At 34.6% G+C, this 24,322-nt stretch overlaps 1 long non-coding RNA gene across 1 annotated transcript; it reads left to right on the top strand.

The window, feature by feature from the left end:
* The first annotated feature begins 8,419 nt into the window (after nucleotides 1-8,419).
* On the top strand, nucleotides 8,420-11,138 carry LOC130825056 (uncharacterized). The gene is made up of 2 exons (XR_009046832.1): nucleotides 8,420-8,579; nucleotides 10,792-11,138. It is a non-coding gene; the product is annotated as an uncharacterized LOC130825056 (long non-coding RNA).
* The last annotated feature ends 13,184 nt before the right edge of the window (nucleotides 11,139-24,322 follow it).

Below are 24,322 nucleotides of genomic sequence, written 5' to 3'. Positions count from 1 at the left end.
CCTAACACAGAAGGTAAAGTCATTTCCGGATTACTGTTACAGAAACTTCAAGTATTCCATAAATTTCTGATAATATTCATCTACCGTTAGGTTTCCCATTTCGAACCTAACAAACTCATTTGATTTGTCCTTCCTAACATGAGGCGGATAAAATTGGTCCCTTAACGCCCCCTTAAATCCTTCCCAGCTTAAGTCACCGTCGTTTTCTGATATCAACCTCATCTTACTATGCGTCCACCAATAGTCAGCGTCTTCCACTAGGAAAAACGCGGCTTGGTCAACCATAAGCTCAGCAGGACATCTCACCACACTAAAAAGCTTGTCAAATTCTCTCAGCCAGTTTTCCAACATAGAAGGTTCACCTTTTCCACTATAAGTCGAGGGTTTACTCTAGGCTATTCTCTTACTAATTGACGAAGCCTTTTCCTCCGAAGATTTCGGTCTCAGATTCCTTGCGCCAGCTAGGGCCTAAACTAGATTTCGAAGCACGCGATCAGAGTTTCCTCTTGGCACGGACCTTTTCAAAAAGGGTGGCATGATGGCAGGTATACTGCATTAGGTTAAACAAGGTAGTAGCCCTAAAGGAAAAAGGGTTGAACAATGAGTCTATAATCGAATCTATTCATTTTTCCATAAATACAATACTGAGTCGATTCTTCTTACTAATGTTTAGACTTTTAAAACAAAATTTCAAATTCAAAACAATAATACTATATAGTTCCAATCTAAAAGAATACTTGGGTATAAATTCCCACATAATCATTGTTCAAATACTACAAAAGTACGAGATAACCAACTAATTCACTTAACCAACAGAATAATTCACAATTTATTCTACTAAGGAACTAAACATACGAACTCGTACACATGCATAATCAAATAAAGTAAAAACAATCAGGAAAATAAAGGTGACGCATCCATACGGTCCCGATCCTCCATGTATTGATCAGGGTCAAAATCAGCATCACCAGAGTCATCGCTAGACGCGCTATCGGAATCATAAGGGGTTCCTACAGATAAGGAATCACTCGTAGTAAGTCGCGCTACGGAATCAGAAAGCTCTACAATTATTGGCTCAGGTGGTTCCTCCTCCCACATCATTATCTCCCTTTCTTCCTCACTCATGAGATCCTCTCGCCTAACTGGCCAACCCCCTAGAATAATTACTCCGCTATCATTATCACTCAACATTCCATCTCTATCAGCTAGTTCCCCCTCCTCATCAGCATTATATCCATCCCCTATGTTTTCCTCATCAGGCTCTTCTACCACTCCTAAAGAATCCTCCTCCATAAATTCTCCCTGCTCCTCATCAGAATTTTCTTCGAAATCCTCCTCAAATTCTTCTTCTGGGTCCTCATCGGGGTCCTCCTCCGGGTCCTCTTCTGGATCCTCCTCGGGATCCTTCTCGAAATCCAACTCGTCGAAGATTATAAATGACACTGAGTTCGGGTTTACTACGGGAACATCCTCCTCATTACTATCTCTCCTTGCTCCACTAGACTCTGGAACGTCAACTCCGTCCCGACCCTCAGTTTGCACTGCTCTTACCCTTCTGTCAAGCTCTAGGTGAAACTGGTCACTCCTCTCTTTCAGTGCAATCATCTGCTCTTCCATTATTCTTTCATACACTTGTTTGGACCTTTTGTAGATCATTTCCATTCGTCGTGTGTAATCTAAATCACTTTCTCCCTTTTTTCTATCCCAAATTCCCAGAGCCTCTATTTCTGCCCAGGCTGGGGCATTAACTAAAGCTCTCCAGGGTTCCTCTCGGGTAATACTTCCCTCCTCGGCCGGTCTTTTTCCTTTATCCATGAAAGAAAGTAATAATCGAACTTCCTGACTCACAAAGAAAGAAAACAAGACAATTAATTTTCTAAGATAAGACAAAGATAGATAATTCAGAGCATCAGAGATATAAGCACAGAAATCCTATCATGCACATATCAAAGTTATCCATGACATCATACTTGAAGACACCAAGCACAACACATCATATCCCCTTAATGTCTACCCCTTTTCTCTCGTCAAATTTTTTTTTTCTACGTTAGCCTATCGGTACAGATAAATAACACTAAATAAAACTCCCGCTCTGATACCAGTTGTAACATCTCGGAATAACTCGGGTCGTACGAAAAGAGAAGACGACCTTTTAAAAACGAGACAACTATAATCCGAGTCAAACCGGGATGTTAGAAAACAGTTTAAAACGGTTTTGAAGTTAAGGAAAACGTGCGGATCGAGTTCTAATAGCGTTATTACGAACTACTAGATAATAAGAAATTCTTAGCAGCGGATAAGAACGAAAAGTTAAATCTACTTATTACAACTTGTGAACGAAAATCGCCTCATAAAAACCAAATGTTCTTTAAACTAAAATTTGAAGTTCTTATCAAGACTTCTCTATCCTAGTAATTTATTTCTTCAAGGGACAATCCTCACTTCCCAGACCTGCAACTTAACTTACTGCTAGTCATTGCCCAGATAGGTAACAACATCATCGCAGGGTCGTTAAGACCAAAAGTACACGTCAGCAAACGTCGCATACCAAATAAATAAAAACACAAGAGAAAGTTTTAATTTATTAGCTGACGATTCACAGAACCTTATGCTTCGATCATGCTTATTAAGAATAATTATTTTCATGTAAAGGTTAGTCAGCCATACTGCTGTACTATCCAGCCATACTGCCGGTACACTCCAAACTCCATAAGTGAGACAATACATTAGGGGGAGCTAACCCCTAAGCAAGTCTCTACCATAGACACTCGCCTTACTTCGGTGCCTATGGTTAAGTATGCATACCCCCGCGGTGGCTCATAATGCCCTCATATACCGCGAGTAATTCTTTTCCACCAATTGACGTCATACTACGTCCACTTTAAAGTTAGTGAGGTCATACTACCTCTGCTTATCAAAACAATGTATAAAAATTATTGATTCGAAAGATAACATTATTCGTACTATATATCCATGCTTTACTTTTGTATATCATTATTATATGATATATCGGACTAATGCGAACCACGCTGCGTGTACATACCTTAAGCAAGATAACCAACTCACAAGCGTCTTTATCAATTTCCGGTCACGAATCGACTTCCTACAAGGTTCAATCGTATTCGGGAAATAAGCACACATACACATTTTCCTCAAATCATCCAACATACACATATTCAATCACATCCATACCTAGAATACTACACACAATCATGAACATCTATCTCATACTATAACATGATAAATACACAAAACAGGACAGCCTATACAATCTGTCCAGAAACTCAACTTAAAAATGTCAAATTGAAAATCCGACTTCACCGTTGTGTCCAGAAGGCGTCAAAACCCCCGGGTACCAATTTTCATAATTTATAACATAGTATAAGTATTTTTAACTTAATTTCAAAGCCAAAAATGTTTTAAAAACACATTTTTTTCACCATTTTCAAAACCTACGGGATTTTGTCATTCCATCATTTTTTTTATCACAAAAATATAAATATCAATGCTTTATGTCCTATTAAATCTAAACAACAAAATTTACATAAAAATAAATTTTAATGAATTATTATTATATATTTTTTTTCAATATAGTTCTTTTTACACAAATGTTTTCACACATACACATCACATATATACATATATATTTTTTTTTTACCAACATTATAAATTCCTTCTACTAATCAATAAAAATAAATAAATTCCTAACACCACATACATTTTTTTTCTATGAACATCCATTTATATATATATATATATATTTTCAATCATCCATCAAACAATTTCTTCACACATATGTAAACATATCCAAAACCCTAAAAAAAACATACATCAATTTAGATAGAAAATACATCATACTTTCACACATGAATTTTTAAATCATGAACAAATCATAAACTATAAAATAACACACATAAAAATCATAGAAATTTAAATTAAAATTAAAAAATAAAAACTAGATTAAGAATTACTCACAATTGCTCAAGAACAAAACACCAAAATTAATGAATCAATGGAGAATTAGGCGTGGGAATTTGAGGGTTTTGGGAGTGTTTTTCTTACTTGCAAATGGATTGGAATGAAAAGATGTAAGGAAAATTAAGAGATTAAGGAAATAAGGCAATTAAGGAAAATTAAGGCAATACTTATGGAAGGCAATAATTCCTTAACCTTTCAATATTCCTAAGAAGTTACTAATCTCCCATCCTTACTCCATATGGCCGGCCATCCATTCCACTTCCCATTTATTTTTTTATTTTTTTTTTGAAATTAAGATAGGTTAGGAAAAAGGTTTGGACTTAAAATGGTTTAAATTGCCTTAAAAGTTGAAGTCTCATGATCTAACCTACTAACAAAATAATTAATTTAATATAATTTAATAAATAATATAGTCTTCTAAAAAATAATAATAATAATAATAATATTACTAGCAAATCATTTAATATATCGGAAAAATATCAGGGTGTTACACTATGTGTACCTGTAACGGCTGTTCTTGTGCATTAACCAAAAAGTTCTTGAAGATACAGCAAGATCAAAGGCTTATACATTTCTTGATGAGACTTAATGACTAGTTCAATCAGGTCTGTACTAATATCTTATTAATGTATGATTTACCTACTATTCAAAGTGCATATAGAATGTTGGTGCAGGAAGAAAGACACAAGGATATAGCCAAAATTGCTACACCAATTGAGTCAATGGCATTTACTACAGAGAGAGGAAAGAACTATGACAAAGGTTATGAAAAGGTTGATGGATTTAAAAGAACTCTTAACTACAATGGTGGAGGTAACAAGAGGAACAATTATTTTTGTGATTTTTTCAAAATTAAGGGACACTCTATTCAAAGATGTTTCAAGATCCACGGTTATCTAGATGGAAAAGGGAAAAAGATGGCAGCGAACATCCAAATTGATAACAAAGAGCATGATGGTGATTTTGGTGGAACTGGATTAACCACTAAGTAATTGAATAATTTGCTTAATTTTCTCAACAAGAAAGAAAGTAATGCAGAAGAGAAGGAAGCTAGACCTACTGATGATGCTAATATGATAGTCTCTGGGAACTTAGCAGGTACCATTTGCCTTGTTTCAAAATTTTTTTCAAATAATTGGATAATTGACAGTGGTGCAACAGATCACTTGTGCAACACTGTCAAAATGTTGATGGTAACAAACATGAAGTTACCAAACCTGATGGAACCAAACTAAGAGTAACCATGATGGGAGATGTACAACTCAGTGACAACATTATTCTCAAGAACGTGTTATTTGTACCCGAACTCCATTTCAATTTAATTTCGGTACAGAAGCTTTGTCATGATAGTGATATTGTACTCACCTTCTTATCTTTTGATTTTTGGTTCCAGGACCATTCCAAGAAAAAGGTCTCACATCTTGGTAAACTCAAGAAGGGACTATATTACACACAAGACAAAAGACCTTATGAAGACTTGCATAAAGAGTCACCTACTCCTAAAGATAGCTTGTTATATCTTACTACTAGCCTTGACATGATTAATGAAATAAGTTGTTTCACTTGCGTCATGGTCATATACCCTTCGAAAGACTAAAAATCATCTATCCTCATCTCCCTATCTCATATGTTCAAGATTCTCTAGTATGCACAATATGCCCACTTACATGCCAAAGGAGGTTGTCTTTTAAAAATAGTGAGATAAAATCAGGACATGCTTTTGAATTGTTGCATATAGATTTGTGGGGTCCCTATGTTCATCCTACATACAATGGTTGTACTATGTTTCTTACTATTGTAGATGACTATACAAGAACAACTTGGCTATATCTTCTAAAATCCAAAAATCAATGAGTAACTGCCTTACGACATTTTCTTTCAGATGTTGAAAATAAATTTGATACTAATGTCAAAAAAATTCGTAGTGACAACGCGAAAGAATTTTTTGAAGGCGATATGTTGAAATTATTCCTTGACAAAGGAATTCTACACCAAAAAAGTTGTCCTGAAACCCCTCAACAAAACGGGGTTGTGGAGAGTAAACATCGCCATCTCATTGAGACAGCAAGGGCGTTGTCGTTTCAGTCTAATTTGCTCATTTCTTTTTAGGGAGATGTTGTCCAAAGTACAACATATCTAATAAACAGAATGCCTCTACAATCTTTGGGTAATATATCTCCTTATGAGAAGCTTTATGGTATTAAACCAGATCATACCATTCTAAAGGCCTATGGATGTTTATGCTATGTGACCACTTTGAAACAAGGAAGAAAGAAATTCCAAGCTAGATCTGATCCTTGCATTTTTGTTGGGTACCCACTTGCTCAAAAGGCATATTAAGTATACAATCTGAAGACAAAAAAATTTCGTGTATCCAGGGATATCCTTTTCCATGAAAAATATTTCCCTATCATCTAAAACCTACACACCCTACAACCCCATTACCTTTTTATCTTCCTAACACTACGCCTTTTTTACATGACCCAACAGACATTACCCCTTTGCCACCCCATCTACCCATGAAAAACATCTTCATGCATTGATGACAACACATCACTAGTCGCCCCCCCCCCCCCCCCCCCCCTCTATAATTTGTACCCCAGAACCTACCCTTTCTACTCCTTCCCTTCGTAGGTCTACTAGATCATGTAAGCCTCCACCCTACCTACAACAATATGTATGTAACCTCTTCACATCTACTTTCATTCCAAACCTTTCTATCAGTGAACCTCACTCTAACAAACAAGCTGTTCAATGTCCTAAATGGGTTAAAGAGGCCGAATTAGATGCTCTTCAACTCAATAATATTTGGGACTTGGTACCATTACCTCCGGGCAAAAAACCCATTGGTTGCAAGTGGGTGTATAAAATTAAGCTTAAAGAAAATGGTACCTTGGAGAGGTACAAGGCTCGCCTATTAGCCAAAGGTTACACTTAAGAGTTTGGTGTAGACTACGAAGAGACATTATCCCTTGTCGTCCGCATGACCACTATTCGCACTATCATTGCTCTGGCAACTCACAGAAAATGGACGTTGTATCAATTAGACGTTAATAATGCGTTCGTTTATGGAGATCTCTATGAAGACGTTTATAAGAAACCCCCTGACGGTCTCACTGCTTCTCCTCATCTCGTTTGCAAACTCAAAAATCCCTTTATGGGCTTAAGCAAGCTTCACATCAATGGTTTGCTAAACTTACTACTGAATTGACACGTCAAGGTTTCACTCAATCTTAGAACGACTACTCTCTTTTCATCAAACATGTATCTACTTCGATCACCATTGTTGCTGTTTACGTCGACGATGTTAATTTGACTGGTGATGATATCTCTGCCATTCATAGACTCAAACACCATCTCCACCGCATATTCAACATTAAAGATTTGGGGAAATTGAATTTTTTCCTTGGCATAGAAGTGACTTATGCTCCTACAGGCGTCATGTTGTCCCAACGACGCTTTGGTTCTAATCTTGTTCAAGCTGCTGGTTTGTCTTCAAGTAAAGGAGTAGCTACTCCTCTTCCTGTACATTTGAAGTTATAAGCACACAACTCTCCTCTATATGATGATCCAACACATTATCGTAGCTTGAATGGCAAATTAAATTTCCTAACTCACACTCGCCCTGACATCTCCTATGCAATTCTAAGCTTTGAGTCAGTACATGCAGTACCCTTCTGAAGCTCACTACTTTGCTCTTATGCATACTATTACATGTGTTGCTCATACTCTGGATCGAGGCATTCTTCTTCAAGGCTCTGACTCTCTCCATCTTTATGCTTATTCTGACTCCGATTGGGGTGCCTATCTCGACACACGTCACTCAGTTACTGGTTATGTTCTTTTGTTTGGGGACTCTGCTATTACCAGGAAATCTAAAAAACAACCGACTGTATCCAAGTCTTGCTCTGAAGTTGAGTATCAAGAATTATCCGCAGCTGCATCCGAAGTTACTTGGGTCGTACGTCTTCTGGAAGAGTTGGGCGTTTCTCAACTCAAACCTGTCACATTGTATTGTGACAACAAGTCCGCTCTTAGTATTGCTCACAACCCGGTTCTTCATGAACGCACTAATCATATAGAAATCGATAACCACTTTACACGTGACAAGGTTCTTGAGGGTCTGCTTCACCTCGCCTATGTTCCAACATCAGAGCTACTTGCCGACTATTGTACAAAGATTCTTCCCTCCACACTAGGAATGGTCATGGGTCCAGGACCCTGTTGGACCCGCCCCGGACCCACCCCTTTTATAAGGGTTTGGGTCTTAATTTTTGAGACCCATCGGATCCGGATCCGGGTCTGGATCCAAAAAATTTCTGACGGGTCCGGGTCCGGGTCCTAAGGTGAAGACCCGGACCCGGACCCGGACCCTAAACTTTTAAATTTTATATTTTAAATTTCTGATATTATGATTTATGAATGGCGTGGGCGTGGCGCATTCTCATTCTCAAATCCAGTAAAGCAGGCAAGCAGCCTCGAATACCCTAATTTTTCTTTCTAGCTTCTCTTCTCCTCTAACCTCGTCCTCTAGTCCTCCGCCTCTGCGACATCACCATCGCCATCGTCAGCCGTCTTCTCCACTTCAATCGAGACTCTAGGTACTCCATTTCTTTGGTTTTGTTTAATTTTTCTTTAATTTGGGTACTGGGTAATTCCAGCCATCGCCATTAACGACATCACCAAACCAGTTTTCTTTTTCCATGTTTTTCTGTTTGAAGTCTTAATTAGAGTCACATTAAGAGACATAGATGGCGGAATAAGAACATTTTGAATGTATTTTGGGTGTTGTTTTGAAGTATTAGATTTTTGCAGGAAAGGATTCAGATTTCAGAGTATTGTAGGATGTAGAATTGAGTGCTGCCATTTTAAGTTCTAAGAGAAAGTGGTGATTATTACTGGTATTAGTATTGAACTCACCGTTTTATTAATTTATTTTTTAATTGGATTGATGAATTTAATAGATTAAGTGTATATTTTTGTTTTATTATATATATAATTTTTCTTATACATCAATTGTAATATATAAAATAAGGTTGATTGATAATTAATGTCAACAAGTATGTGACTGTCTGTATCACTGTATGCCCTCTTAATCTCTTATTCATCTCTATTTTTCTCTTATATTAATTTAATTTGGTGTAGTATTGTTTTCTTCATTTGATTTGATTTGAATAAAAATTTAGATTTATTGTTATATTAATTATTTTGTATTTGAATTTCATGGACTCGAACAAGTGTTTGTAATACGATAATAAGTTGCTTACAAAAATACAAAAAGAGTCGAAAAAGGTTCAATTTTGACAAATTAAAGAGGCTTTGTATAAGACCCATTAAGGACCCATTAAGGACCCTAGACCCGTTAGATCCGTAGGGTCCGGATCTGGGTTTGAAAATTTTAAACCCTTAGGGTCCGGATCCGGGTCTGGATCCAAAAAAAATAATAGGGTCCGGATCCGGGTCTGGCCAGACCCGCCCCATGACCATCCCTACTCCACACTGTCCAAACCGCTGCTCTCCAAGCCTCATTGACATACACCCAAGTTTGAGAAGGGGGCTATTGATAATATTGGCAAGGCTATCAGTACATAACCCATTCTAGATGACTCTATTACTTAAATCTTTTTCTTTAAGTTTGTTATTCTTTTGTACACGTCAGCTAGTGGTCTGTTATTGCCTTCCAGTTTGTTTTTTTCCTTTAGCAAAGTTTGTTAGGTCTCTTGATATTTATCATATAAGTGCTCCTGTACTTTGTAATTCATAATAATCAATAATAATAGCTCTTTCTTTCTTTCTTCTAAAAACCTCTCTTCTTCATTAGTAAGTCATCCATGGTGTGCACTCTATACCTTTAATACTAATGTAACTCGGGGTATGCTTGTAATGAAGATAAATATTTATAATACTAAATAATACAAATGAAGGTAAATATTTATTAATAAAATAAAAATCAAACAAAACATATGAAAAATGAAGTAAAAAATATAATGGCATAAGAAAGATGAAATAGAAAGATTAAGAAAAATTACCTAGAATAATTTAACTTTTTACTGATTTTCTTACATTAATCCTAACTTTTGATTTAATATGAATAATCCTAACTATATAAGGTGTTTTTTAAGAATGCACCAAAGTAACCCTATAACCTATATTACAAGTCAATTTTCATAGAAAATTAAAATAAAAGTAAATATAAAATTAAATTATAAAAAATTAACTTTTTAGAAAATGAAATCAAATAAGAATATTTTTTAATATTCACTTTTAATTTTAATTTTTTTCTGAAGCAATTAACTTGTAAAAATCGGTCATCATTTGGACAATGATGTTCTTAAGTAAGTAACCCAAAAATTAGAATCATTTATGGTTAATCCCGAATTCAATCTTTAATATTTCTGCAAATTTATATATATGTTCAATCAAATTATATTTCCAAAATAAGGGCAAAACGTATAACTATCATAAAATTATAGTTTAGAAATGATTAATTAAGAAATTTCACAAAGTTCATGAATTCAATCAAATTGGGGAAAAATCTAGGGTTTGAAAAACGAAAATGAAATTGCATTTTTGGGTTTAAAATAGTCAATCAAACAACAATCTAAATGTTGGTTAATCCAATTCAAACAATAAAAACAAATTTCCGAAAAAGAATTATACCAAAATCACACTTTTAAATCTTGATGTTGAATTTGGTAAAACACCAAATGACGTGAAGAAAGAATTGTGTTTCGAATTTTCCTTCTTTTATATAATTTTTTTTTATTTTGTTTTTAATGGCATTCAAATTTATACGAAAATGGATTGGGTTAGTATGATTAGAGGAACCTTCAAATGCAAATGGAAATGTCAATTTTGAAGCAAGAAGCAGAACTTGCAGCCATGGAAGCTTCATCAAATGAAGAAGAAGGTCTCTTTTAAGGGTCGCGTGACTATCACGTGACGGTCAAAGGCCAAACTTAACGGTCAACTGTTAAAATCTGTTAAAAGGTAGTGTTTTGCAAAGAATTGTATTATACAAGGTAGTTTTTTGCAAAAATTTTTACATAATGTAATTTTTTATTATAGATTAGATAGTTTTATCATATATATTAAAATGTATGTACCCTCACTTACAGGCGCAAAAAGCTAATTAAATCCAGCCATGCTTGTGGGTCGGACTTGTCACCTATCAAAATTTGGGGTAACCCACTAATTTTTGTATAAAAAATTTGAGTACCTACCTATGAACACCCATATTGTTAGCAACAATTACATATTTCTATACATTATATTTTACGTAATATTGCTAATCGGAATAGTAATTCACAATGTAAAAAGGTTTCTAAAATTAGAAAAATCGTGATATGAAACAAATGTTTTCTTAAAAGAACCGTAATTGTGACTTCTGAGTCACAATTCCAAACTGATTTTTTGGAAAAAAAAAAAAAAATCTTTCAACATACTCCCATACGTAATAATTAGATAAATTCCCGTACCAAGTACGATTTATGAATTATTTTTAATGATCCTACATGTATAATTAAGTTATTATATGACTCTAAACTTCTTAAGTATATTGAAAGTATAAATTAATTTGTTTCAAAAACTTTAAATGTATTATTATTACTCTATTAGATTGAGATACATATTATTAATATATTACTATATAAAACATAATCATAAAATTATGTACTAAACACTAAATAATATAGATTATAAGTACATACATAAAATAATAAAAAAAAAACATAGAAAATAGGGAAATTATCAATGGTATCCTTAAGTTTTTGCACTTTACCATGGTACCCCTAAGTTTTTTCGATTATCAATTGTACCTTTGTGTTATTGAGCGTCTTACAACCGTAACCTTTTCTAATTTATTCCGTCCAAAATTATCAAAAGCCGTTAGCTTTTTTTCTTTTTCTTTTAATTTTTTTAATGTTTTAAATTGAAAAATAAAAGAAAAAGAAAAAAAAGCTAACGGTTTTGGACGATTTTGAACGGAAAAAATTTAGAAAAGGTTACGGTTGTAAAACTCTCAATAACACAAGGGTACCATTGATAATAAAAAAAACTTAGGGGTACCATTGATAATTTCCCAAAAACATAATAGAACAGTAATTTAAATGTTCAATGTCTTTGAAAAACCTTAAAATAAGTTTTAAGCCTAAAGAACATATTTTTTTTTTACTATAATAATTAACATATAACTTAATTCAAGTGTTTATGTATCATAAACTTGTCAAACATAGGTGATAAAATTATCATCGAAAATTTATTTCACCGATATCTTATCCTAATTACTAATTGTTGTTTACTTAAATAATTAATGTGTAATCTATTTAATTTATGCGATTTTTTTAATATAGCCATGTAAGTAATATATAGGATTATCTATGAAAAACTTTTAAAATTATTTTCTTTTCTTAACTTATTACAAATTTATTTTAATGAAAATTAATAATTTACATAAATAATTAATATGTTATTTGATAATTATCCATTGTAATTAAAAGATATTACATATTTTATATGATTGTATATGGTAAAAAATTAGTAAATAAGGTAAAGTTTTAAAATCTTTTGTAACTAATCAATTAAACAAATCTAATCAGAAAGATATTACATAATATGCTAAACAATATTTTCCTAATAAGAAAATGAAAAGAGCGGAAAATTTTTATTATAAAGTGGACATGTGTCCTAATCGTTTCATCATTAGTATATTGTATAGATAGATAGATAGATAATTTTACACTTAAGCAAAAAAAATCAAAAAAAAAATTATCTAAAATAATTTAATTTTTCACTAATTTCTCTAAAATAATCTCAACTTTTAACTAACCATATGCACCAAGATTGTGTCCTCTGGACTCACAACCTTGCACACAATCAGCCCCTTCATTTGGAGACAGATTGCTTGACACTGGAACACACACTACGATCACCAAATTACCCAAGAAACCAATTCTTGGTTCTCAGGCCAACCTGTGGGTCTCCCTCTTCCGGCTTCACTCACCACTCAGGATGTTCCCACGCGTTTCCTCCTGAGTTCCACTCACTGGATAGAAAGGTTGTACACTAGATTGTTCCACAATCTAGTATTTTGGAGTGTTTCACACTCTCTTGGTTTAGGTTGATTGAATTTACACACGCAAACACACAAGGAAGAAGGAAGCAATGAATCTCAGCAATGCACTTGGAATGAATGAAATGAAATCTGAATTAATCAAAGTTGAATGATTATACACAAGGCCTAGAGGTCTATTTATAGCTTTCTATACATCTAACAGCTAGTTCACAACACGTTACTAGCACAAGCTTTTTAAAAACAGAAAAACAGAAATAAGCCTAAGTCTTCAGGAGGCCTGTTCGTATTAGTCAGCTAACTGGGGCACCTTGGGCGGCGTTTTCAGGGCTCTGTGAGAATCGTTAGGAGGGTCCTGGGCCCTTGATGGCTAGGTCCGTGTGCAAAGATGCCCTTTCTAGATTGACTCATCTCTGGACACATAGGGTTAGTCCTCAGGCAAAGGTGCTAGGTGGCCTGATCGCCAGGATGCTGCTGGTCAGTGACTTCGATGTTCTGATGGCTGCTTTAGTATTCTGAGTGATCTACGAGGCCATTGTGTTCCCTTTGAGTTGGAGCTTGGTTTTGGCTTGCCTTATCTTTGTTCTCCTCATGTTCTTGGACTAGGTGCTTGTTATTTGCTGGGCTATGCCTTTGAATAATATTTTGAATTACGTCTTTATTATTAAAATATTTTATCCTTTTCAGTCATAATTGTATTTATAAACTATGTAATAAATATCTAGTTTTTAATATTTTAAATATACAGAAGAGAATTTAGAAATTAGAGAAGAGAGTGAAAATAATGTGGGATAAAGTGAAAAAGTAGGAAAGAAAATGGTGAAGGAAATTTTTTATTTTCCATTGATGGGATAAAACTGGAGTAGGGAAAGTTTAGAAACAAAAAATGATGTGAATGAGAGGGAAAGTATAAAGAGATATGGTGAAGAAATTTGAATCCATTAGTGAAAGACCGGAAGTGCTCTTAAAAGAAAGCTATTGGGAATATCTATTTATTAAAACAAAAGATTGGGAGTCATGAAAAGTTTAATGTAATGTTCATATTGGAACAAATACATAAAAAGGTCAAGGGGTTATATGGAGTATCTTTTCTTTACAAACGACATATTTGGAAACATTTATGCCAAAGGGAAAGCAACAGGAGATATAAGAACTCATTCGACTACTCAATCTATGCATTCCAAAAAGCATTCCATCAAACCATAATGTGATACTTCAACTTTAAAAAAAATTCTAAGCTCAAGAAATTAAACAAAGCTATTAACAATAATGTTGATAAGTTGGTTTTTTCTCTTAATGATGCTAATACGGATATTGGAAAATTTTTTGAGAATATTAATGTTAATCTTGAGACAATGGCTAGTGCATAGGAAAAATTTGAGGAAAGAGAACAAAAAATTGAAGATAAAGCGAATAATGCCTTGAAAGAGGTTATGAAATCAGACGTGTGTTGTCGCCCTCTGAAGCTTTAAAAGTGGCTATTATTCTAAGTGAAATTGGAATATGGCCGATGAACACAAGCTTCGTGTCATCTTTCAAGCTCAACCGAATCTCAAGAAACAATATGTTCTTGATCTTTTCGAGAAAAAAGTGATATTTGTTTTCTTTAAAATTTGTCGTAGGAATTTTACTGGTTTAATATGTTACTAATCAGTTTTTGCACCTTTATTTGTAGTTGGATTGAAATGTCAAGTGAATGCGAACTTGTGATATGAATCTTGATTATGATATAATATCAGTTTATGAATTTTGATGTGTGGCAATCATATTTGATGTACCAAACAGCTAGAAAGAGAAACAAAAATAAGTGTTTCCCTCACTTATACTAAATAATAAATACTACAATATTAATCCTTAACTTTTCCCGTAGGTTTCCTTCGTATTCCATTACCACTTCCCATACAAAACACTCCCTAAGTGTTTTGATTTTACTTTCCAAGACAATGAATTGGATCTTCCTTTTTTCCTTTTAAAGTAATGAGTAATGTTTCATAATAAGTAAAGATTCTTCTTTTAAATTTTTGTTCAAAAATCAATAGTAGACAAATAAAAAGAAATAGAGTAAAAAAAATATAATACTTTTTGGCGTTGTTTAGATGGAATTTAGGCTTGTTCAGGTGTATAAATTGAAATTGTTATATATTTAAGTTTTTTTAAATATTATTGAATTATTATAATATCAGGTATTATTAAAAAAAAGTTTTTTTTAATATAATATATTTAAATTTTATATATCTAGTTTTTAATTAAAATATAGGACTAACTATGGAGTTAGTGACAACATCAATGCTCTTTTTTTAGGGAAATTTTTAATAAATAGTGACACATGTACAAATTTAAAGTCTTCGCTTAATGTAGTTTATATGAGCACAAGATAAGTTTGGCATATGTTCTCTCGCTTATGGAAGACAAAATTTGGCATATTTTCCACTTTATATCGTTTTAGTAGAATAAGATCCCAAAGTAGTCCCTCACTTGTATCATCCAAAATAACTTTATAAATTCTTTCATTCATCTTTTGCATAATGGTCACTTTTAATAATGTTTGGTATGAACATTTTAATGTCAAGTAAAGGATTTAATTATCATCACTTAATATATTTTGTTCGGTATAATATTAGATTAACACAATCCCTTTCTTGAGGTAAATGAATATCTTTATTTTGTTACCATTATTTTATGTCAAGTAACAAATTTTCTTTTTTTAAGTAGTTGTTGTCTTAAGTGTTTCTCTTATATTGTTATACCAAATAATATATAACTATAATCCTTATCTTTACCCTTACTCTCTATTATTTCCCATTCTACTACATTATTTGTTCCCAACCAAACAATCCCTAAATAGCTACTCTCTTATAACATTATCACAAATCACAATTCACAATTCACAAATATGAATCATCATTCATTCCCTAGGGTTAATAGTACTTGATCGGTATTTTGTTGATTACATTGACTTTATGCATAGTTTTCAATATAATTTAAATTTCAATATCTATAAACACATTTTATAAATATTATAAAAATTATATATTAAAATATATACATTAACACAAATCTAATTAAATACCATATACATATATTTTAACTTTTATATATCTATGAAAAAATCCAAACATAACATTAAGAATGAAATGGTAGTAATTAATATCCTAGAAAGGGTTACTGCACTATTACACTAGATTTGAGCAAATGACAAAGAACTTCATGAGAAATCACAAACAACTAGTAACTTCATTCAAAGTTTAGTGAGCTCCGTAAACAATTAAAACTCTAAACATTTACTTGATTGCAACATTTCTCACACAATACCACTAGAACATAAAGTCTTATTTATTTTTTTTTAGGTATTTATCATTCACTTTAATTTGTATTTTATTCTAAATTTATAAAATAAAAATAGTTAGGTAAAACTTGTTTCAACCATCTCATCATTAATTTAATTAATATCAACTTATTATAATTTTTAAATATGCACAATTAGAGATGTCAAGGATAGTTTAGTGCATTGGCAAGTACGCAACTAAATAGGACACATGTACTCCTCCGTCCTTTTGAAAGTGCGGCTGATAGTGACATTTCTTCCACATGTCACTCTCTGTAACAAGACAGACAAAGTACTAAAAGTGAGGTGGTAGTATACAAAGTCCAAAATATCAATATTAGAGCCAACGAAGCTGCTAAATATATAATTACACCTCTAGTTTTCGAAAATTTGAAATGAATAAGCAAAAGAATATTAAAAAAAGTCAAAAAATAAGTAATTTTTAAACTTTATTTCCAAAATAAGTACTTTTTTCCCAATTCAAAGGTTCAGCACTGTTCGCTGTTAATAACAACGAATAATGAGGTTTGGTCAAAAATGGTCAAGATCTTTATTCGATATTACTAACAGCGAACAAAGAATTTGACCATTTTTGACCAAACCTCTTTGTTCGCTGTTATTAATAGCAAACAGATACGACCTTAAAATCAGCTACTGCCTTCTTTATTCCCTCATTTCCCCAATTCTCAAAACCCTAAAAAAACAGCGACACTTCTCTTCCAAATTCCACCATTAAAAAAGTTTAATTCCTTCAATTCTTCAAAATCTCTCCCAACTTAAGATATTTTTAGTGTTCTGTCATTATTTTTGGATTGATTTAAGGTAAATTTATCTTTAATTTATGCGTTTATTTATTGAATTTTAGGGTTTTTGTGACATCTTTATACAAATATAGGTTCTACATTTACAAATTACTTCAATCCTTTAGATTCTCTTCCAACCTAAGGTCGTATAGGCTAATTAAGGTACTTGAATGTTGATTTCACTAGTGTAATATGTGTAATTTTTGTTGATGATATATTATATGTGTAATATGTATGTAATTTTACACATGTACTTGAATGTTGATGGTGTAATTTTTGTTGATGGTTGTCTAATTTTACAAATGTACTTGTGGTTGTTGTTGATGGTTGTTGCTGATATATGCATGTTTTACAAGCTGATAAATGTTGTTATTATAAGCTGCAATGTAGTTAAATTTACTTTGTTTATACATGTTTTAGTCATGGTGAATAGCCGGAAACATCGAATAAAGCCATGGTGAATAGTTGCGAACATGAAAACTATCAAAACTAAAGGGTTGTTGTACACGTAGATTTAGTATCTGGCATCACAAAGAACTCCAACATCATAGAAAATATTAACTTCAAAACATAATCAACACACTGATCTCCTCGATCAATAATATAAACTATCCTATTATTTCACAATGATCTTTCACACTTTCGATCAACTATCTAAACTACCCTTTTTGTTTCACAATCACTAGAGTTCTCCCCAATTCTTTGCTTCAACCTTTTGGCAAATGAGAGCACTTGCATCCTCGTCATGTCACCTACAAATGCAAGCCATAGAGATGGAACGTTTAAAACTTCGAATTTCGAATTCCCTAACAATTCATAGAAACACAAAGCTTCTCTACTTCACTATAAAACTGAATCACTAACATTCCTCTATAGTAGTTGAGATGGATCCAGCAGCTCCTGGCCCTCACGATCATAGTGTACTCACTATGTAGGCAGATCACAAGAGTAGTGTACTATGGGATGTCTAGATTGGTTTAGCTCATATTTATTGAATGAATTGCCTTAGTTATAATGATTTCGTGTGATTATAGTATATATTATCTTTGCTCTTAGGTCTCTAACCTAGACACTATATACACTAGGCATCCTGACTCTGTTCCGTGGGAAATTGACGCACGGATCAATCCTTACATACAGCAAGCGAGGTTGTATGATTACAACCTCGCCACTTAGGGGAGAGTGGATCGTGCAATGATCACGGCTCTAGTCGAGCGCTGGCGTCAAGAGACGCGCACCTTCCACCTTCCATTGGGAGAGGCTATTATCACTCTCTTAGATGTAGTTGTACTCACACGGCTTTCCATTGTGGGACATGACGTGTCCACTATTGGTTGCAGCTGGCGAGATATCATAGAGAGGGTCCTAGGAGTGCGACCTCCCGTTGAGGCAGTTCGAGGGAGCGGGTTGTATTGTAGGTGGCTAGCGCAAACATTCTCACACCTCCCTGAGGGTGCTGATGAAGTTATATCTCTCATACCTGATTGGTTCTGCCTTGTTTGGCGACAAGACTAGTAGCCAAGTACAACTGCTATACTTAACGTTACTCGATGCAACAGCACATTGAGAAATACAGTTAGGCATCTGCAACCTTGGGTCACCTATACAAGAGGCTATGTGGTGCCTCCAAAAAGAACGTGAAGGAGATGGCAAGACCACTAATTATTCTCCAGGTAATACTAACTTCAAATTTTTATTTATTAATATGTTTGAATAGTTACATGTAATTAATTATGTTTACATTTCATAGCTTTGGGCTTACGAGCACATCCTTATTGTGCAACCAATGAGGATTGTTGGCAGTGGTACAGTTGCTTCACCTGTCATTCCATCGCCCGAGCTCTTGCATGGATCTTGGTGGTCTTTTGATCGACGCATGAAGGCTCACACTGGATCTAGTGTGGGATTCTATCGCGATCAGCTGGATCTAATTCGCCCTGACAAGGTAAATGCTCGACTCCTTAACCTCACTACTAGCATATTGCATAATTTATTAACTTCCTCTTAACTTTTAGTGTCGTTGGGACCCGTACCCCGCTAAGGCATATGCTGCGTTGCCTCGGCACTCGGGCATACAATCGGGTGCGTGGAGAGCCTCTGACCATTGATATGCTTCGACATAGTCGAATTACATCTTCTCGAGCGCGTAATGCGCCAATATGGGATGGTATAGGGCATCCCGCCACCTTGCAACATAGAGATTGAGCTACATCTCACCTCACGTAAGGGTCAGAGGGCGAAGAACTGGACTGAGATCAACGGGCGACATATTGTGTAACACTTTGAGATTTTATGACGTCATTATTTAATATTTTAATAACTTTCGGAGATTTTATAATTTTATTAAATTATTTTCGAAGTAGTTTTAATAGACTTTTGTCTTGTACGAATATTAAATGTTAAACATATATTTATAAAGTTGCGTTTATTAAAATAAGGAGGTTCGAATTAAAATTAATTTTTAAAATTTGTGAGCACATAAAGGTGGGTTACCTTAGTTGCGCTTTGTTAGAAGATTCACCCTAATATAAGGTGAGTTAGGGTTTTTAAGTTAAAGCTCTCATGCCCTCACTTTACCAAAGGAATCACGTTTTTCCTTGCTCCTCCCACATTGTTGCGCCTCCACCGCCGCCACCTACGTCATTCACCTTCTTCCACTAGCAACCCCAGCACAGCCACACCTTCTCCCATCTTTTCCCCCGTGAACTTGAGGTTCTCCTCCGCCAGCACCATGCGGGGAGTGTGCCACCAATAGTAGAGGCTGTGTCTTCTCTTCCCCACCAGCAACTACGCTGGCTTGGCCCCATCATTTCTATGCTCCACCTGTACCTCCACCACAACAATCACCTATACTTTCACCTTCTCTAGTTCCCCCATTATAAGCCTCTCATCTTTACTCTAAGTAATTTTTCTAGTTTCTAATTAGAATTTTATTAAGTTTATGAGTAAAGTGTTAATTTTTGCCTTATGTTTAGTGAATCTTACTATGAGTAATAATTAAAGGTGTTGTCTTTGAATATGAAATAATTAGGATTTGATTTAGAGTTGATTAGTAATAGTTTTATGCTACATTTTGGTGGTGTAATGATTTTTGAATAACCTCACAAGTTGTTTTAAGGCCTATTTTGGTTGATTAATTGTCGTTGTAGCGGTAGTTAGAAGTGATTTTTGTTGTAAATTGGAAGTAATGGTTGTTAATTGTTGTGGTTTGATTGATTGAATTACAAATACTCTTGTTAGGGGATTATTAAAGTTATACATAAGGTCATGAGTAAACTCATTGTTGATGGTTGCTAAGGTTACTTGTTGTGATGTCTTGATTGTAATTTTCTAGCTTCGGAGAATGTAACGAATGATATTGTGATTCGATGACTTTAAGATTTGTCTTATCGTTAGATTAGTGTTATATTAACATTGTACGACTCAGGTGTGATTGTTTTTTTTAAAAAAAAAAGTAACGCAAATCGATATAACTCAGATTTAGTGGATGTAAAGGAACAACTCACATAATATTTTTACTTTTAAATGGATGAAAAGACTTGCGTTGTTGTTGAGTTAATGATCATGACTTGAATTGAATGAAATGTGTGCGTGCTAGAGTCATCGGAAACTCATATTGAATGGGTAATAGTGGTTACTTTGGCTTTTAGCTGGTATGACAAAGTAGGTTAGTGGACTTATTAATTCTACTCCGAACTTATATAGGTGCTCAATTCATAAGAGGAAGGTAGAACTTTTGTTGGGTGACTTTTGTGACTTTTGGTCGTGCAGTGACGCTTACAGGTACGTACACGCAGTAACTAACCCTTATATGCGATTTGCTTAAGACATTATTGTTTATTGTGATAATATGTATCGTATCGAAACTATGAGGTACTAGTGAGCACACTTGATATGAAGAGCTATCGATTATGAAATCCTTGCGCCTAGAATAGTTTAGATAATGAGAGTGTTAGTAGAAGGTGGGGACTATCCCCTTATTTATTTAAGAATTGGATTATTTCTTGGAGTTATAAAGACTCCTTTATAGGCGAATTTCGTATTTTGTTTGAGTTGCTCAGTGGGTTTTGGCGTTTTACTATCCCAGGGCACTCTCTAGAGAAAGCGAGAGTTATTCCCATTTGATAAAGCATTAGATTACGATTAGTTGGCGTGACTCAACTGGATTATGTCCAGTTGATTTAATAGTCCCCTAGATGAGATCCAACGGGATCACTGTATGGGGGGTATGAGCATACTTTTGTCATTGGGCGCCGAGTGGATGATACCGCCCCTTGACCGAAGTGTTACCATGCAGGCTTTGCAAACCCTAATATGGTGGTCTCTTCACTGGATTAGTACCCCCAGTGTGTTATTTTTTCCCGAAGGTAGGATCCGAGAGGGTCAGCTGGAGGTGGTATGAGCTCATACTTTGCCATGGGCGCCGAATGGCCGATAACTCCCTTGGCGTTGTCACTATGCCATGAAGTAGAGAAAAGATCCAATGAAAGAAAGTTTATTCATTGATAGAAAGCTTACACATTGATAGAACGTTTACTCATTAATAGAAAATTTATTCATTGATAGAATAGCTTATGCTAGTGAAAAGTGCGCCCAAGTTATGTTACCTCAAGGGAGTTACCAATTTCAAAGATAGACTATGATCAAACTTACTTTAGGATAGACAAGCACTATAAGGTCATGTGTTAAGTAGACTGTTAATGCCTTGGTTGAGTTGATACTACGCGCGTTTTACAAGAGTTTATGTTTTCAGAAGAGGAGCGTAAAGACTTGCCTTCAACCCGGAGTACATGGTTCGGGTTGTAAAAGACGTAATGAGATTAAGAAGTATTAGCCGATGATAAACAGTTACCATTTGTGCTTGTGTCCTATGTAATCATCTTATGTTGTTGTATAACATAATATTATTGTAATAACTTGTATTTAACTTGAAAAAGGATTGATAGACTACTCATATCAACAAGGTGCATCTTCTTTTCATTGAAGCCCATTTGCTAAGAACTCCACAGTTAAGCGTGCTTGGTATAGAGCAATCTTAGGATGGGTGACCTGCTGGGAAGTTTTTCCGAGCCCGCACGAGTGAGGCCAAAGTGTGCTAGAAAGACTTGTGTTTGTTTGTGGGGCTAGTTTACAGTCTCCATGAGTAGTCCCCGGCGGTCCGAGGGGTCGGGGTGTTACAAATGGTATCAGAGCAACCTTGGGACCGTGGATGATTGTGTGTTTAGTGCACCTAGCGGGGGAAAACATCTTGAAATTACGGTCCAACGAGGACGTTGTATTCCTAAGTGGGGGTGAGTGTAATAACTCGTATTTAGCTTGAAAAAGGATTGACAGATTACTCATATCAACAACGTGCATCTTCTTTTCATGGGAGCCTATTTGCTAAGAATTCCACAGTTAAGCATGCTTGGTGTGGAGCAAGCTCAGGATGGGTGACCTCCTAGGAAGTTTTCCCAGGCGCGCACGAGTGAGGCCAAAGTGCGCTTGAAAGACTTACGCAGGGGCTGGGGTGTTACAGTTATCTAGTAAGTTGACCTTATTATATTTGATGTTAGATATTGACGTGTGTGTGTTTGTGTTTCTGTTTGATTGTTGATGATTTGTTGTGATAGTCCTGCTATGAGACATTGGCCTTTGGTTTAATGTTGAGCAGCAAGAGGATCATAGACAGGCGTAGTAGGTATTGGTGCTTGTTTTGCATTGCATTGCATTGGGGGAGAGTAATGACGGCGAAGCATAACCTGTGTCACACCATTATCTTCTGATTTTGTAGCTCTTAGTTATCTTTTGTAAATTCTGGTTTGTATACGTTTTGTTATGAGGCCTTGTATCCTCCTTTGTTTATTTGTGTTTTTCGCTGCGTAGTTTAAAACTTTGTATGGTTTTAAAGAGTTAAGTGTTTTTAAAACGCAAGCGTTGACACTGGAACCATGATTCATGCTTGGCATGTTGATTTGAGAAGCTGATGATGAATCATTCCGCCGTGGTACGAGATTTTAAAGGCAATGATGCCTTAGATTAGTTCAATGTTTTTTTTGTGTGTTAATTGCTCTACCACATGTTCGGTTTTTAGCAAAGATGCTGCCGGAATTTCTACTCATAATTCTTAAAGTTTAATATTATTTTATTTGTTATATTTTAATATAACACCCGAATTTCCTCCCATCCTTTGTAGTTTTGGTTTCGTATAAGGAGTCGGAAATTCAGGGGTGTTACATATTGCTCGTTGGGATTATCGCTTGGAGCTGCTTGCCCAAGGTACACAGATCGATGCAGCTGGCGCAACTACCACTCCAGATTTACATGTCGTGGTTCCTCTCCATCACTCGTCGATAGATGACACCACAAGGTATCATCGCCGCCACTCAGTACGCACCGGCCGCACCGACGATGACACAGTTTATAAGTATTTTCAATATTGTTTAATTTTACCTAGAACTCATAATATAAAAATATTCTAACTTTTAAATGATTGCAGGCACAAGGCGTGGCAATTGTGATTAGCTCTACCCACGAGGAGCCTGTGTGCGAAATAGCCCAAGGGATACTCCTAAGGACACAGTTCCAGCACTTCATTCCCGAAGTCGCTGAGCCGGCACAGCCATCTACAGATGTCCAAAGATCATCTCCTCCTCCTGGCGTTCATTTGGAGGAGATTGATGTGACGTACCCCCACGACGGAGCGGAGTCATCTCAATATCAATCATCTCCTCTCCCTGATTGTCATATGACCGCCTATTACTATCGTAAGAAGCGTAAGAGACATTCACAGTTAAAAAGGGTGGACGAGGGTGATGAGCACTAGTTTTTAGCATAGGTGTACATACAATTGTATTTTGAATATTTGAACAATATTGACATTTGTAAATATTTTGTTATATATGTATATGTATATAATATTTATTATGTTTATTATATACCTAGTGTTTTATTTATTTACATTTGTATACATTTGTTATATATGTATATAAATATATATGTATATTTATATATTTAAATTTATATACATTAGTTATAAGTGTATATAAGTATATATGTATATTATATTGATTTTTTTATATGTATATCTATATATGTATATTAATATTGATTTGTAATTTTAAACATAAAAAAATGGAAAAAAAATAGCTTGAACTAAATGTTCGC

The sequence above is a fragment of the Amaranthus tricolor genome, chromosome 10 (genome assembly GCF_026212465.1).
Source record: "Amaranthus tricolor cultivar Red isolate AtriRed21 chromosome 10, ASM2621246v1, whole genome shotgun sequence".
Taxonomy (NCBI): domain Eukaryota; kingdom Viridiplantae; phylum Streptophyta; class Magnoliopsida; order Caryophyllales; family Amaranthaceae; genus Amaranthus; species Amaranthus tricolor.
Note: the sequence above shows the minus strand (reverse complement) of the source record. Positions and strands in the feature narration are given on the sequence as shown.